At 39.2% G+C, this 16,019-nt stretch overlaps 2 protein-coding genes across 3 annotated transcripts in view; both read right to left on the bottom strand.

Moving 5' to 3' along the window:
• The window catches only part of LOC306647874 (insulin growth factor-like family member 4), a 454,704-nt gene that overhangs the window by 269,629 nt on the left and 169,056 nt on the right, over positions 1-16,019 (bottom strand). The gene's annotated exons all lie outside the window — the stretch shown is intronic.
• Positions 1-16,019, bottom strand: part of LOC306647881 (insulin growth factor-like family member 3) — a 272,092-nt gene that overhangs the window by 127,219 nt on the left and 128,854 nt on the right. The window lies entirely within an intron of this gene.

Raw genomic sequence — 16,019 nt, 5'->3', positions numbered from 1 at the left:
CAGAAGATTTAGCATCCTATTTTTATAAAACAAAAGGAATTAGTAGCAAAGATATAATTCAAAAAATGTACCATACTGTATGTTTTAACAATTTCCAGGGATTAAAGCCATTTAGGTCACTCATTATTTATTTAGGAAGCCATGCAGCTTCCACAGAATCAATTTTAATTTCTTGAATGCCCTGCATATAATGACATAACTCCATAAGATCCTGGATACGTTATTTCTTTGCTAAATGCCCATCAAATGACTTTTAACTTTCTCACAACCCCATTGAGAAGCATTATATTTTGATGCTGTGACACAAAAATATCTTTAGTTAACATGGCAGTGGAGCTTTATTCTACATTTAAGAGTGGCAATTTCATTTCCTATATTAATAACTCTAGCTTCTAGAGCATCTAATTTTGCCTATAACTTATCATAAATTTAGCCTGATTCTACAAAGCTTTAGAAGTATTCTGAGCTAAATCATTAGCAAATTGAGCATTCTTTATGCTTTTGGATAAAACTATAGCAGCAGTCACAACAGAAACTAAAGTAGCTATTAAGGTGACTACTTCAATTATAACAAGGCATGACAGTGGATATCTAACTGGCCAAGATTCTGCTGTAGAACATGAACTCCAGTATTGGAATACAACGCTCTGAATTATTAACTGGAGTCATAATAAAAGAAGATCATCTTAACACAAGTGTTCCTTGTCATCTATTATACATAGTAATACAATTACTCAAATTACAGCTATAACAAATTACATGATAATTTTCTCTTATCCTGTTTATTTTTGTATTTCCTGTAATTAAAACATAAGGGGATTGTACAGAGACTCACAGCCATAACAAGGAGCCACTTTACAATCCTTATTTACAAAATCAGAAAGGGGAGTGTAGTAAAGTTAATAAAATCTAGGGCAGCTATTAAATGCCAAAGATCCCTTTGTATGTCACCACGACTGAAGGTCAGAAAGTTACTTATAAATCCTCTGGGGGTCATATATTTTATATAATTTTATATATAAGTTCTTCTCATCAACTTTGTGAGACCAATCCAAAATATATTCATCACTGCCATAGATATTATGACATACTGGCCAAATGTTGGCACACTCCATCCATTTAGGAATGGCATCCAATTCTGTAGTAGTATGATTAGGACAGTAAGTTATTGGTGGATGTACCATGGGAAACATGATTATGTCATCAGGCAGTCCCATTTTTAGTTACATCCCAGGGGCCAGTGAGTTGGGCTACCTTGGCTCCTCCCCCATAGGCTGTCTTATCTCCTGGGGTCTCCTTTAAACAGCTGGTATTGTCATTGTGAGACCATCTCCCACTGTATCCAATATAATTCAATCCATCTGAATGGACAGGTGTAATGTGTTTGTCTGAAAATCATTTGTCAATATTGGAATAGATTCTCCAGTCCAATTACTGGGTGTACTAAGGGTGGATCTGGAAAGTAAGTCCAGTAAATCTACCCATAAACTCTACTTACCTGCTCGCTTAATAAAGCCAGCATGGCCACAAGCATTGTGGCAGAAGACTTTGTATTTCCCTGTTGATTTACCATCTGTTCTGCCTGGTATGTCAGATTCTTCTGTAGTCCCCATGTTGGCCAACCAGACTTCTGGGTTCAATGAGTTCTCTTCTTCTTACCCAACATCTCTTTCTTGGTGGGTACTAGGATCAACACTTATGGTATGAGCTTCAATTGTTTGAACTGTGGTCGGGGTATGACCTGCACTTTCTGCAAAGATACAAGCAGACCTCTACCCCACATGATCACTGAATCTCATCCATTCCATTGTCCTGTTTGTAAGTCTTTCCTCCAGACCAGACCTGTTGAGCCAACTGTTGTATGAACCACATGTTGCTCTGCTGCCATGGGACCTTCAGCCTCATAGTTCAGAAAATTTAATATAAAAATAGCATGATTTAAACAATTTTGTGAGCTTCTATTTCCCCCCTTTTTGTTTTTGTAACAGTAACTTTAGAGATCAATGAGCTTGCTCTACAATTGCCTGGCCTTGAGGATTATAAGGAATGCAAATTCAGTGTTCAATATGATATTGATCACAAAATTGTTGAAAAGAAAAACTAGTATAAGTTGAAGTATTATTATCAGTTTTAATTTGTAATGGACAGCACACCACAACAAAAGCAGCCAAACAGTGGGAAATAACTTGATGTGAATTTTTTACTGCCAGGAAAATTAGTAAAAGTTACCTGGAAGGCAAGTAGGGATTGTCAAAGTTGATGTAGGTATTAAACAGAAAAGGGCACTCAGTTTTTGTCTTTAACAAAATTATGAAATGGAGTTAAAGATTTTGGAGGAGACTAGACAAGGTGGAGCCATTTAAAAACTTTTGAAGACTGCCATACAACCCCTGTAGTGTATGAGAAATAGAAAATATCAACACATGTATAGGCTCCTATAAATTAATTTTAGTAAGTTTTGCAGTTGTGATAGCAGCTTCACCTTTCATTAAGGCAGCCATTGCTTCTGTAGTATGCTGTTGAGGAGAGGCCAGAGAAGGGTCTCCACATAATGGATCAATAAAGGCCTCAAATCTTCAGTAGATAATGGTAAGCCCTAACCAGTTAAAATTTTCCAGTAACTTTTGGAAATCATTGAGAATATGTAAAACATCACCTGTAATTTGTAAGTTTTGTGGAAGAATCAAGTGTTCTACAATTACGCTGTCCAAATATAAAAAAGAAAGGTCTTTTGTATGTTTGTAAGGAACTAATAGACAATAGTTATAAAGTTTACAAGGAAAATACAAAATGAAATTTAACAAGAGTAAAAACATATTTAGATTGTTCAATTGCTATGAGCTGATAAACATGATTTTTTGTAATCCCAAACCTTTATTTAGCTGTATTTTATATTTCTTGTGTATTTTAAGATTATAGTAGGGTTTCAAGATGGCGGACTAGAGGGTGACTGCATCTCCTGTAGCTCCAGAACTGAGGATTAAAGAAGGGGAAGTATTGAGAGACTCAGATCAACTCAGAGATGCTGACTCAGTCATTCCCACTGGGTGAAGCTTGGCTTGGGGAGCAGGCTGGGACAGTGGGCAGCTTCTTGGAGCAGGTCAGAGTGGTGAGAGGCTTTCCCCAGCAGCCCAGCTCCATCTGGTGGCAAGCCCAGTCCACAGCCAGCTACTCGGAGCAGATCCACCCAGGGAGAGACTTTCTGAGCACACCCATCTCCGAGTCCCGCACCCAGCAGCAGGTCCCAGTCCTTAGACAGCTTCTTGAACCAGGGCAGGGTGGCAAGAGGCTTTACCAAGCAGCCCGGCTCCTTCCAGTGGCAGGCTCGGTCCACAGCCAGCTTCACGGAGCAGATCTGCCCAAGGAGAGGCTTTCCACACACACACACAGCAACCAACAGCGGGCCCCAGTCCAGTCCGCAGGCAGCTTCTCTGACAAGGCAGGGGTTCCAGAGGCTTTCCAGAGAAGCCCAGTTCCATCGAATGGAAGGCCCAGTCCACAGTCAGCTTCTCCAAGCAGGCCCACCTAGTGAGAGGCTTTCTGAGCACACCCAGCTCCCAGCTCTGCACCCAGTGGCAGGCCAGGGGCAGCTTTCTTCCGAAGCACTGTATTATAAAGTTCCTCCAAGATCTCAGGCTACTGAAGGCTAGGAGGTGATATACTAGACTTACCTAAACCGAACCAGGAAGACATACACAACTTAAATAGATTAATTTCAAGTAATGAAATAGAAGAAGTCATCAAAAGCCTACCAACAAATAGAAGTCCAGGACCAGATGGGTTCTCAGCCGAGTTCTACAAAACATTTAAAGAAGAGCTCATTCCAATATTCCTCAAAGTATTCCATGAAACAGAAGAGGAGGGAAGCCTCCCAAACTCATTCTATGAAGCCAATATCATCCTGACACCTAAACCAGGCAGAGACCCATTGAGGAAAGAAAATTACAGACCAATATACTTAATGAACATTGATGCAATAATTCTCAACAAAATTTTAGCAAATCATATACAAAAATATATTTAAAAGATAGTGCACCATGATCAAGTGGGTTTAATCACAGGGATGCAAGGTTGGTTCAACATTCGGGAATCAGTAAACGTATCATCATATCAAAAGTCTTAAAGTTAAGAATCACATGATTATTTTGTTAGATGCAGAAAAAACATTTGATAAAATAGAGCATCCCTTCATGCTCAAAACACCAGAATAAAAAGAGATAGTGGAAATGTCCCTTAACATTGTAAAGGCCATCTACACTAAGCCCATGACCAATATCATTCTAAATAGTGAAAAACCGAAAGCATTCCCCCTAAAAACTGGAACAAGGCAAGGGTGCCCTCTTTCAGCATTTCTATTCAACATTGTCCTTGAAACTCTAGCCAGAGCAATTAGACCAAGGAAATTAAAGGGATACGAATAGGAAAATAAGAACTCAAACTATCCCTGTTCGCTGATGACATGATTATATATTTAGAGGAACTGGAAAATTCCACCAGAAAACTTTTAGAACTCATAAGTGAATTCAGTAAAGTAGCAGGATATAAGATCAATGCTCATAAATCCAATGCATTTTTATACATGTGATGAAACTTTAGAAAGTGAAGTTAGGAAAACTACCCCATTCACAATAGCCTTGAAAAAAATAAAATACTTGGCAATCAATCTAACCAAAGAGGTAAAAGATCTCTACAATGAGAACTACAGAACACTAAAGAAAGAAATTAAAGAAAACCTTAGAAGATGGAAATATCTCCCATGTTCTTGGATAGGCAGAATTAATATTGTCAAAATAGCCATACTACCAAAAGTGCTATACACATTCAATGCAATTCCAATTAAAATCCCAAAGACGTACCTTACAGAAATAGAACAAGCAATCATGAAATTCATCTGGAAGAATATGAAACCCAGAATAGCTAAAGCAATCCTTAGCAGGAAGAGTAAAGCAGGGATATCACAATACCAGAACTTCAACTATAATACAAAGCAATAGTAACAAAAACGGCATGGTATTGGTACCAAAATAGAAAGGTAGATCGATGGTTGAGAATAGAGGACATGGACACAAACCCAAATAAATACAATTTTCTCATACTAGACAAAGGGGCCAAAAATATGCAATGGAGAAAAGATAGCTTCTTCAACAAATGGTGCTGGGAAAACTGGAAATCCATATGAGGCAAAATGAAACTAAACCCCTTTCTTGAACCCTGCACAAAAATCAACTCAAAATGGAACAAGGACCTCAGAATCAGACCAGAGACCCTCATCTTATAGAAGAAAAATAGGTCCCAATCTTCAACATGTCGGCCCAGGATCAGACTTCCTTAACAGGACTCCCATAGCACAAGAAATAAAAGCAATAATCAATAACTGGGATAGATTCAAACTAAGTAGCTTTCTCTCAGCAAAGGAAACTATCAGCAATGGGAAGAGAGCTCCTACAGAGTGGGAGAAAATCTTTGCCACTCATACTTCAGATAGAGCACTAATGTCCAGAATCTATAAGCAACTCAAAAAACTCTACACCAAGAACACAAATAATCCAATCAACAAATGGGCTAAGGAAATGAAGAGACACTTCCCAGAAGAATATCTATAAGCAATCAACAGACATATTCAAAAATGTTCAACTTATCTAATAATAAGAAAAGTGAAAATCAAAACTACCCTAATATTCCATCTCACCCCAATTATAATGGTGATTATCAAGAATGCAAGCAACAATAGGTATTGGCGAGGATGTGGGGGAAAAGGTACACTCATACATTGCTGGTGGGGTTGCAAATTAGTGCTGCCAATCTGGAAAGCAGTGTGGAGATTCCTCAGAAAGGAATCCCACTCCTTGACCTATACCCAAAGCCCTGAAATTAGCATACTACGGAGATACAGCCACATCAATGTTCATAGCTGCTCAATTCACAATAGCCAGATTGTGGAACCAACCTAGATGCCCTTCAATTGATGAATGTATAAAGAAACTGTGGTGTGTGTGTGTATATATATATATATATATATATATATATATATATACACAATGGAATATTACTCAGCCATAAAGAATAATTAAATAATGTCATTTGCAGGCAAATGGATAAAATTGGAGAATATCATACTAAGTGAGATAAGCCAATCTCAAAAAACCAAAGGAAAAATGATCTCGCTGATAAGTGGATGATGACACATAATGGGGGGCAAGGGGCAAGAATAGAGGAACGAGGCACTGTATCAAGGGAAAAGAGGGGTGGGAGGGTTGGGGGGATAGGAAAAAATAACAGAATGAATCAAACAATATCACCCTATATAAATGTATGATTACACAAATGATATGCCTTTAATCCATGTACAAACAGAGAAGCAACATGTATTCCATTTGTTTACAATAAAAATAAATTAGAAAAAAGATTATAGTAATTTTTATGACAAAAAAATTTCTTTTGAACCTAACTTTAAGTGAAATTTAATGGTTAACTTAACATGGAATAAAGTGAGAGGCAGAGTCTTAAGTCAAGTGAGGTGTGACCTCTTGACAAATCTTAGATAAGGTATTTTATTTCTGAAATTAATCTTTAATCTCTTTCTTAAATATTATTTTATAATGTTTTAATACATCATTTTCAGTCCATATGAATGAGTTAACATAATTTTATATTACATCTGAAATATGAATTAAAAGGCAAGAGAGCTTTTAATACTCTTGTGCAAAAAGGGAATAATGTGTTTACATCCCATATTATCAAACTTTAATAAACCAGGTTCTCCTTATTATCTATTAAAATATATTTAAGTTTACCTCTCAGTGTAGAGAGTAACACAAAATTTTATAATTTATGACAAATTATTTCTATCGCATTACAAAATGTTAAATCACATAATTTCTTAACTAAATTTGTTATTTTTATAATAGAACACTACTACAGAGAACATCAGCTTTGTAAAATGTTCTCCGAAACCTTATATTTTAAAGACTTCATATAAATACTTCTAGAACACAAAGAAACCATTTAACAGCACTGCTGTTTTTATATTAACCAAGTTTAACTTTTGAAGAAAAATTTAGAATCTGGAATGTAGCATAATACTCTAAAATAATAGTTATTGTTTAACCAGAGTTGGACAAACAATAGTTTTTATAAAGACTGGTTTATCTATTTATTGATTTATTTTAATAAGACTTCAGAGGCATAAGAAATTATCTTAATAAGTAGGAGCAAATTAATGTTTTAAGAAATATTTATTACTTTAACATATAGAGGATTAAACTTCAGTTCACATCAGAACATGAATATTTTACCTGTGTCTGGAGAAGAGGTCACCTTTACAAAACTACAACTGACACAAATCTTTTTGTCACTTACACAAACTTTTCTGTCAAGTACTCAGACCTTATATCTGTTTCCCTTCACAAATTTTATCTATTTCCTAGCCATTGATCCCTTTTTAAATTCACATTCTGAAATAATCCTTATGCAATTTCTGAATTTGTTCTAATTACTCCTCTCAATAAGATGAAATAATTTATGCTATTTACAGTGCTTTAATTAAAACACAACTGAAGGTTTGGGGCCCTTTGCATGTAGAATTGCACCTGTTAGAACTTTAACTCAGTAATTTTGCTTTAGTTAAGACCCATAAACAAAGCAATCCTAAACTCCTTTTTAAATTTATCCATTAAAAAATAAATTTATGAAGATTAATTTCATTTGTTAAATAGAATTTACTCATTTAACTGTAAATAAAAATATCAGACAATGTAGTTAGCACTATTAACCATCTCTTAATAAGAAGAAAAATTTAGAAAAAATGGATATTACATCACATTATGGACATCTGATAAAAATCAACACTGTAATAATTGTCTGACCACCTAGAAAAAACTTGTGAGTTAGAATTTTAAAGACAACTTTATTTTATCTGATTTTTTATTTAAATTATTTAGATCCATATCTTTACTTAAATTTTAATTGTTGAGCACTCATTTGTCTAAGTGCCAATTTTGATACCATGTACATAATATATAGACCCAACAACACAATTCACATGTGTACACACATACACAAAACAGACAAGAATCAAAGATTTTGTAAATTTTTGTAAGTGAAGCTCCACAGGTAGGAGGTAATGTTATTGATGTATATTAAATCCTCTATTAGATTTAACCTATTATAAATTAATATAGACCTCATCATACTTTAATATTATGACTTAAATATAGGATAGGTCTGTCCAATTAGAAATGCCAGGAATAAAATCTAACAACTATGAAGGACATTGGAATCAAAGGTTTCAGGTAACCAGCTATTTGTCCTTGATGGTTATCAAACTCATTCTCAACATCACCAAGTCGATGTCCTCCTTACAATTTATTAAAAAAGAATTTTTGAATGTATTTAAAAGTTAACCCTGGAGAAGTTGGCTTCTGAACAAAGAGTAAAAACCTTAATAGTTACATAAAATAATACTGATCAGAAAAATACATTAATGTGTAGAATTTTAAAAAACCAGAGTTTACTACAAAAAAAAAAAATTAGATGGCTGCAATACTCACATCTTCTTCATGTCAGAGTGTACTTTTAGCTCAGAGACAGCTCAGATATCTAAACAATGTGGAAGTCTGTGAAGTCCTCAGGAAAAAAAGAAGAAATTTTAGCAAAAGGAAGTTTGTACATTCAGAATCTCACTTTTCTCTTTCTGTGCTGTAGATTTAGAGAGGAACTGGTTAAGAAAGCCAGCTGAAAACAGATAAGATAGCCAGTAAGTCATTTGAATTTTAAAAGGGACACTATTTTTCTTATGTCTTAACTAGTTTTTCATAAGCCTTGTAAATCCTGCAGGCTGGGTAATTTACATTTTTAAACATAACCTTGGACAGATAGAAATCCAGCAGAAACTAAGAGGTAAAGAAACCTGCCATAATTATTTTTTTTTCTTTTGTAAGACTCTTCTCTTAAAGAATGGTGTCATAGTTTATATTCTCTCTAAAGAGCCCTTGTTTTCTCTTTTGTTCCTCAAGCTGCAAGCATAACTTTAAGAAGAGTGCCAGTCGCCCATGTCTTTACATTTACCACTCCTTCTAAAGGGAACCAGGGGCAAGTTTTAGTAATTATGTTTACAAATTGCAAACGCTGTGTGCTTCTCATAGCACTACCTCTATTCTTAAGCATATCTCTAAGGACAGACATGTAATGACCCATTCTTTAGATTCGGTATTTCCTACACTTCACACCTGACTCTGACTCACTCCCCCAACCTCCTTACCTTGAGGAGGTGTTTCTATGGCAGGCCTCTGGGAGTATCTCCTCTAATGGCTAAAGAAGTTCCCCTGTGTCTGGATCAGCACAGGCCACCAACCACCATGACCAGAGTGACCAAACTCTCGGGTCTGGCAAGATTTGAAGGAGGATTGGAAAATAAAGATTCACAAACACAGATTTTGCCAATTAAGCTGGGATTAGGTGAGCTGTGCTCTCTGATGGAGATGCAGATCTAAAGAGTTACATCAGCAATCATTCCTTAGATGTCTCATTATCAGGTTAAAGACTATGCAACCATTATTCTTTGTATTTAGGAAAGTAACAGAAATTAGGACATCTATGTAGCTTTTCCACAGTTGCAAAGTGCAATGTTAGAAGCTTTGTGCAGGTCTCTAGGAGGTCCATTGTTTAAAGTTACTGTGAAGTGGGCAGGCTCAGGAGAAGCAGAGCTGGTGAATATTGTAGTTGTCTAGCATAAGAATTCCTTCCCTCCTTCCCAGGAGCTGTGTGCCTGAGATCAAGATCAGAGCTGCAAGACTCTTGCACAACCTCCGCATGCAGGGCATTGCCACAGCAGCTGAGCATCCTGTGCCCTTGCACAGGAACATTCCCAGGCACCAGGCATGCCACAGCTGTGAGGTCATCAGAGACCCCCGATCTCAGTCACTGATCTCCACAGTTGAGGGTGTTGTGAGGCAGTAGAACTTGTGGGAATGAGAAAATTCTACATGGGAATTAACTCTTAATCCATGCCTTAAGGGCCAGTAGATGCAAAACGAGCATAATTTTTCAGATATTGCAAACCTTTGAGGAGTAAGCACATTTTTAGTTCCAGGGACACAATGAAGAAATCCCTACTTCTGCCAAATGACTCTGATCTTGCAGTCTGGTTTCCCCAAAATGTTATAGTATCGGCCTTCAAATGGGAGCACTAAGGCATGTTCTAGAGATCTCAGTGTTGTCCATCTCTGTCTCCCCAACTTCTCCACTCTGTAAGATTCTTCTTTATGGCAAACTCTTCCACAAATTATTCCCTACCCGTTTTTCCAGAGGTGGATTTAGGACAATTCTCTTTAGCACCAAAATACCATATTTATTGAATTCCTTCTACTCTGTTTCTGGACCTGTGCTGGATGACTTTCTGGATTTTCAGCCCTAAAATACTGTGGTGTAGATATAATTCATACTGTCATTTTGTGGTGGAAGTTCTCAGGTTTTTAACTGCCATTTTAACAAACCACCCCCACAATGTAGTGACTGGAGGCAGCAACAGTAACATTATTCTCCCTTCTCACAGTTCCCAGGACTCACCTGAGCCAACTGGTTCTCACTTGGGGTCTCTCATGTCACTGCAGAGAAATGGTGGCTGAGGCTGGTAACACTGAAGGTCACTCAGTCATGCTCATATCTGGTGCCTTCGCAGGGTTATAGTGCAGACTAGCCCAGCAAACAACTGTCCAATGCACACAGGATCCATTAGCTGGTATCAGCCCTTAAGATTCCAACACACACTGCAGTGACAAAAGACTCCTCCCAGGGAATCCAGAGCTCATTTCTTACACTGTGTTCTGAAGTCCAAGTTGCACAGGTACCCTGGGGCTGTGTGTGTGCTCACAGTCCATTTTCGTATAGAGCATCTTTTCAATGATAAAGGATGCTGCCTGGTAACACATTCCACCTTCATTTCATTTTACTATATTTTATTTTAACCTTAGGATAGTTCCAAAGAAACAGTGCTGGGATAAGATAACCTGAAGCAAACCGACCACGGAGATGTTAAAATCTGTTGTGAACTTTTTCTCCAACACCTCCATGAACTTGTACTAACAAATTTATGTAAACCACAGGAAATTACTTTCTAGGGGCATCAATGAACAGTTCCCACTCTAAGCAATTAGTCTGGGGCTTTTATCCTTTGTGTGTGTGTTTGTGTGTGTGTGTGTGTGTGTGTGTGTGTGTGTGTGTGTGTTACAGTATCACTTAAGCATGAGGTCAAGGGCAAGTTAAAAATGGATCAAAGAGCTGTATGTCACATTCACATTCTCTCAGAAGAGCGGCCCTCTCCCTGGTTTTCAAGTCGAAACGCCAGCAGTGACCACTAGGGGGCAGCAAAAGATGCTCTGGGAAGGGAGAAAGACGCAGACCCCTTGTGCACAGGAGCCTACTGTAGGGCTTGTTTGGGCCCACGGGGCTGAGGGATTTCACTGCCTGCCAAAATTCCAATGCTGTCACATAAAGAAATTGCGAGTGTGGCCCTGGGGGTGTGAAAAGTGGCCACCCTTCCCCTTGGATGTGGGCCTGCTATGGAAACTGAAGCTCCCTGTCTCGAAACTGGAGCTCAGAGAATCTCAGCGCCCCTGGTTTTGCAGCTTGAGCAGGTGACTAAAGTGCATTCTTCTGAGGACTGGAGACAGCGTGCACCCCCTTAGACTCATAGAACCAAATTACACACGTGTGGTTCCGGGGCCTTCATGTTTACCTCCCCCTCTAGCCTGGCACCTGAGTCTCCAGGCTGTGCCCTGCATTTTAAACCCAGCACCTGGAGAACTGCAGCTGCAGAGCACAATTGCTCCAGCTGAACCTACCTGTGCAGGGCTCCGGTCAGTTCAGTGGCAGCCTGGCTTTGGCTTAGGGACCTTCCAGAGAGGACGAGGAGTGTGAGTAGCCATTGCTGTCTTCTCCAGGGAAGCTCAGATGAGAGATCCTTGGCAGTCTGGTGTCTGCAGAAGCCAGATGCCACAGCAAGGTTCTCAGCCTTACATGTCTGCAATGTCCACGGTGTCAGTGGACGATCACCCTAATGTTACAAATCAGGGAGGAGTCTTCCTGCCTCCATCCTCCCTGCCTGTGCTGCCAGCAGCAGAGAAATAGAAGCCAGGTCAACGGAGAAGATTCACAGGTTGGGGAGACAGAGAGAAAGGCGACCATGTCCTGTTTTATGTCAAGCTTCAAGAAAGATAGAATGACATGTTGTAGGTAATGTCCCACAGGCATACTTGGCAGCAGTCACAGAGCCAATGGTGTGAGTAAAGGGCCACCACTCAGGCTGAATTGGAACGCCATCCAGTGGACTTGTGATTCTTGCCTGTATCCTTGGGAACATCTGTGATAAGCAGAGTTAATGACCTTTTCATTGGTGATACACAAGGAGCCTCCCCTCATGTAAGCAACTGCATAGTCTATGTAAACAAAAGCTTGGTGCACAATAAACGGATTTTGATTTACCACCACCTCAAGCGAGTCCCCAGTGTCTGTGTGTAGGTGACACAATGGCCCTCATCCATCCAAGGCAGAAACCCTGTTCAATGAGATGTAACTTTATTTATTTATTTTTTACACTCCACAATTTTTATTGGTGCATTATAGTTGTACATAATGATGGGATTTCTTGTTACATATTCATACATGCACACAATATAGCAATATATCTTGGCAAAATGTAACTTTTAAATTAAAATCATTGTTTTCACATTTATATATTTCTGAAAATTTAGGTTCATCAAGTGAGAATATTTATTGAACATTAACAAACTAGAATCACAGAATAATCGTATAAGAGAAAATATGTGAAAGAAAGTTGCAGGACCTTTGGAGAAATGTGAGATTTGGCTGTGTGTGGGAAGCATACAACCTGAGCCAGGGACATGGGGTGCCAGGAAATAAGGCAGTGAAAAAAGCATACATATAAAACTCATAACACCCACCTTGATCACCATGTGTTCAGTTGCTCAGGAGCCAACTGGAAAAGCTCTCAGTGACAACACTGGATCCATTAAGGCAAAAACAAGTTCAATGATATTGGCTGATAACCCTGGTGTGGTTTGAATGTTTGTGTCCCTCCCAGAAAAGTGTTGAAAGTTAACGCCCAGTGCAACAGTATCAAGATGTGGGAACTAGGAAGAGATTAGGTTGTTACACTTCCATCCTCCTGATAGAAACTACTGCTTGTATAAAGGGAATGAGGGAGTCTGCAGTCACCTCTCCCCTGTTTACTCTGCTGTAGTTTTGTTCTGAAATGTCCCCCAAAGTCCCATGAGTTAATGGCTTGGTCCCAAGTGTGTGTCTCTGTTGGGAGGTGGTTGAACTTTAAGAGGTGGGGCCTACTCATGAGCATTAAGGTCAGTGGGGTTGTGTCCCTGTAGGTGACTCTGAGACACTGACCCCTTCCTCCCTTAATTTCCTGGTTGAGTGGCCTCCTTTGCCAGGCACTCCCACCATCCAGTCTGCCTCATCACAGGCCCCAGAGCATTGGGGCTCACTGACCATGAACTGGAGCCTATAAAACTGTGGGTCCAGGAACCACATTCTCTCATGAAGTTGATTTACCTCCAGTATTTGTTCCAGTTACAAAAAACTGACTAATATGCACCATGAGAGACCACAGCCAGGCACCATCTGAGCCAGGTATGGTGGCACACACCTGCAGCCTCAGCTACTCAGGAGGTTGAGGCAGGAGGATCACTTGAGCCCAGGAGTCCATGACTAGCCTGGGAAACATAAAAAGACCCCCATTTAAAAAATCAAAACAATGCAACTCCTCTGATGCAGTTCTCGCCAGACATGGAATCTCGCTGGTACCTCAATCTTGGACTTGCCACTGCCAGAACCAGGAAAAGTAAATTTCTATTGGTTATAAAGTACCCAGTGTAAGGTATTTTGCTATAGCAGGAATGGACTAAGACAAACCCAATGTTTGAAATAAATATGCTTGAATCCAGACTGTTATGTATGTTTGTATGTGTGCATATGTAAATAAACAGGAAATGGCACATCCCCAGTGCAGAAAAATTCTAAGCAGTTGTGGACACAGCATCCTCAAGGATGGGGAGAATAACTCCAATCCTGATGTGTATGCTACAAATAATGCCCTGGTTTCAAAGAGCACAGTATGTAAAGGGGAGAGAAATAGCAAGTTTACACTAGAGAAATCTAAAGAATACTCCATCTGTGTGGTGATCGGTGTCACAGTAATCAGTTGTGAGCCACCGTTGCTCTGAGGTGATGAGCATGGTGATTTACCTCTGTGACCTTCCTCCCCCAAACCAAGGACTCAAGAGTACTCATGAGAAAAACCTCACACAGATTCCAATACCAGTACCTTCTATAAAATGCCTCACCTGTATTTTTCAAAACTGTCAAGTCTCAGAACCAAGGAAAATCTAAGAACTGTCACAGTCAAGAGGAGGCTGAAGAGAGTTGACAACCCAATGCAGATGTGGTACCCTCAACAGAGAAGGGCACTAGATGGAAATGAAGGAATGTGAATAGGCCCTGGACTCCAGTTAGTAATGCTGTAGGAATTGTGCCTCACTAATTCTTTCAAATGTACCACACAAATGTAAGTAGTTAATACTGGAGGAATCTGGAATCAGGAAGTATGTAACCTTTGTAGAGTTTCCTATTTTTCTATGAATCTAAAACAATTCTAAAAACTGAATTTTGGTTTTAAAAAATATTGAAAATTCCATGTATGCAGTAAATTCAAGATGGCTACAAATTCTCTGTATTTCTCCCAATGAAAGGTGGAGTCTATTCCCTGCCTCTTACTTCTGGATTTTTCTCATAGAATGGGGTGAAAGTGAAATGATTTTCATGTGAGTGATGTTCTTTCCAAAATCAAGGACAGATCATAAGCCTGTGGCTGCTGCTCATGATTCTTGGAAAACTTGCTCATGGCTGTGAGGAAGCCCACATAGCCCAGATGAGAGGACCATGTAGGAGGAACTGTGGCTCCAGCCAAATGCCTGGACTGAGCTCCCAAATGACACCAAGCATCAGCATCCCAGGAACACAAATGAGCCCTTCTGGAAGCAAATCCTCCAGGCCCAGTCAGTCCACCCATTACCTCTGTATGAAGGACACATGAGCCTTCCCCACGGAGCTGTGGAAACACATATGTGTGAGGAAAACTAAATGATTGTTGCTTTTTAGACCTGTCATGAAAGAAGAAAGATACTTTGTAATTACACTCCATAAATCAGTGTTTTCAAGGAAATTATTCTATTTAAATATTAATAGGAATTTTATTTCTCATTATAAAAAAGGCTTTCAATCATTCTGACCAAAATCTTTCTCTTTGTTAAGACTTCCACTGTCCAAAGGAGAAACGGAGATCATGACTCTGACTCAGGGTCATTGAGAGTTTTGCCCAAGACTCTGGAGTTTTCCCAACATGAGCTACTCTAAGGAGAGGCCCAGGCATCATGACCTGGGGGGATTAATGTGGTTACTCTGCTGCCAGTAGAAACTGGACCACTTCAGTTTCTAGATGTTTATCTGGGTGCCGTAGTGTATGTGGGACTTCGCCTCCATGGGCTTTAATACCACTCCCATCCCATGCTGAACTGGTCTGCCTGTCTTTGCTCTTACACTTGGTCCAACATTTAGCCAGTTATCTTGTGGGTGTAGAGTCATCCTACCTGTGCCCCAGAATTCCCATGAACTCTCTCCTACAGCTCAGAAAGAATGGCCTAGACCACATTAAAGCCCAGATAGCCTAGGCAATAGTACTGAGAAGAGGCATTTGTAACTGCAACTTCAGGCTTGAGGAGGCATTTAAGACACCCTGATTGTGTCTTTAGTGAATTTCCAGGGTTGCTCTTGGTCTATTTTTCTTTGTTTGTGTTTTAGAATAGTGGACATTCTTTATCAAAGGCAGTAGCAGCCTCTCTTGTGCTATTGTCATATCATTTAAAATATTTTCTGTGTGTGTGTGTGTGTGTGTGTGTGTGTGTTACTGGGATTGGAATCAGGGGTGCTCTACC

This window comes from Sciurus vulgaris, assembly GCF_902686455.1.
Source record: "Sciurus vulgaris genome assembly, chromosome: 17".
In the NCBI taxonomy this organism is placed as follows: Eukaryota; Metazoa; Chordata; class Mammalia; order Rodentia; family Sciuridae; genus Sciurus; species Sciurus vulgaris.
Note: the sequence above shows the minus strand (reverse complement) of the source record. Positions and strands in the feature narration are given on the sequence as shown.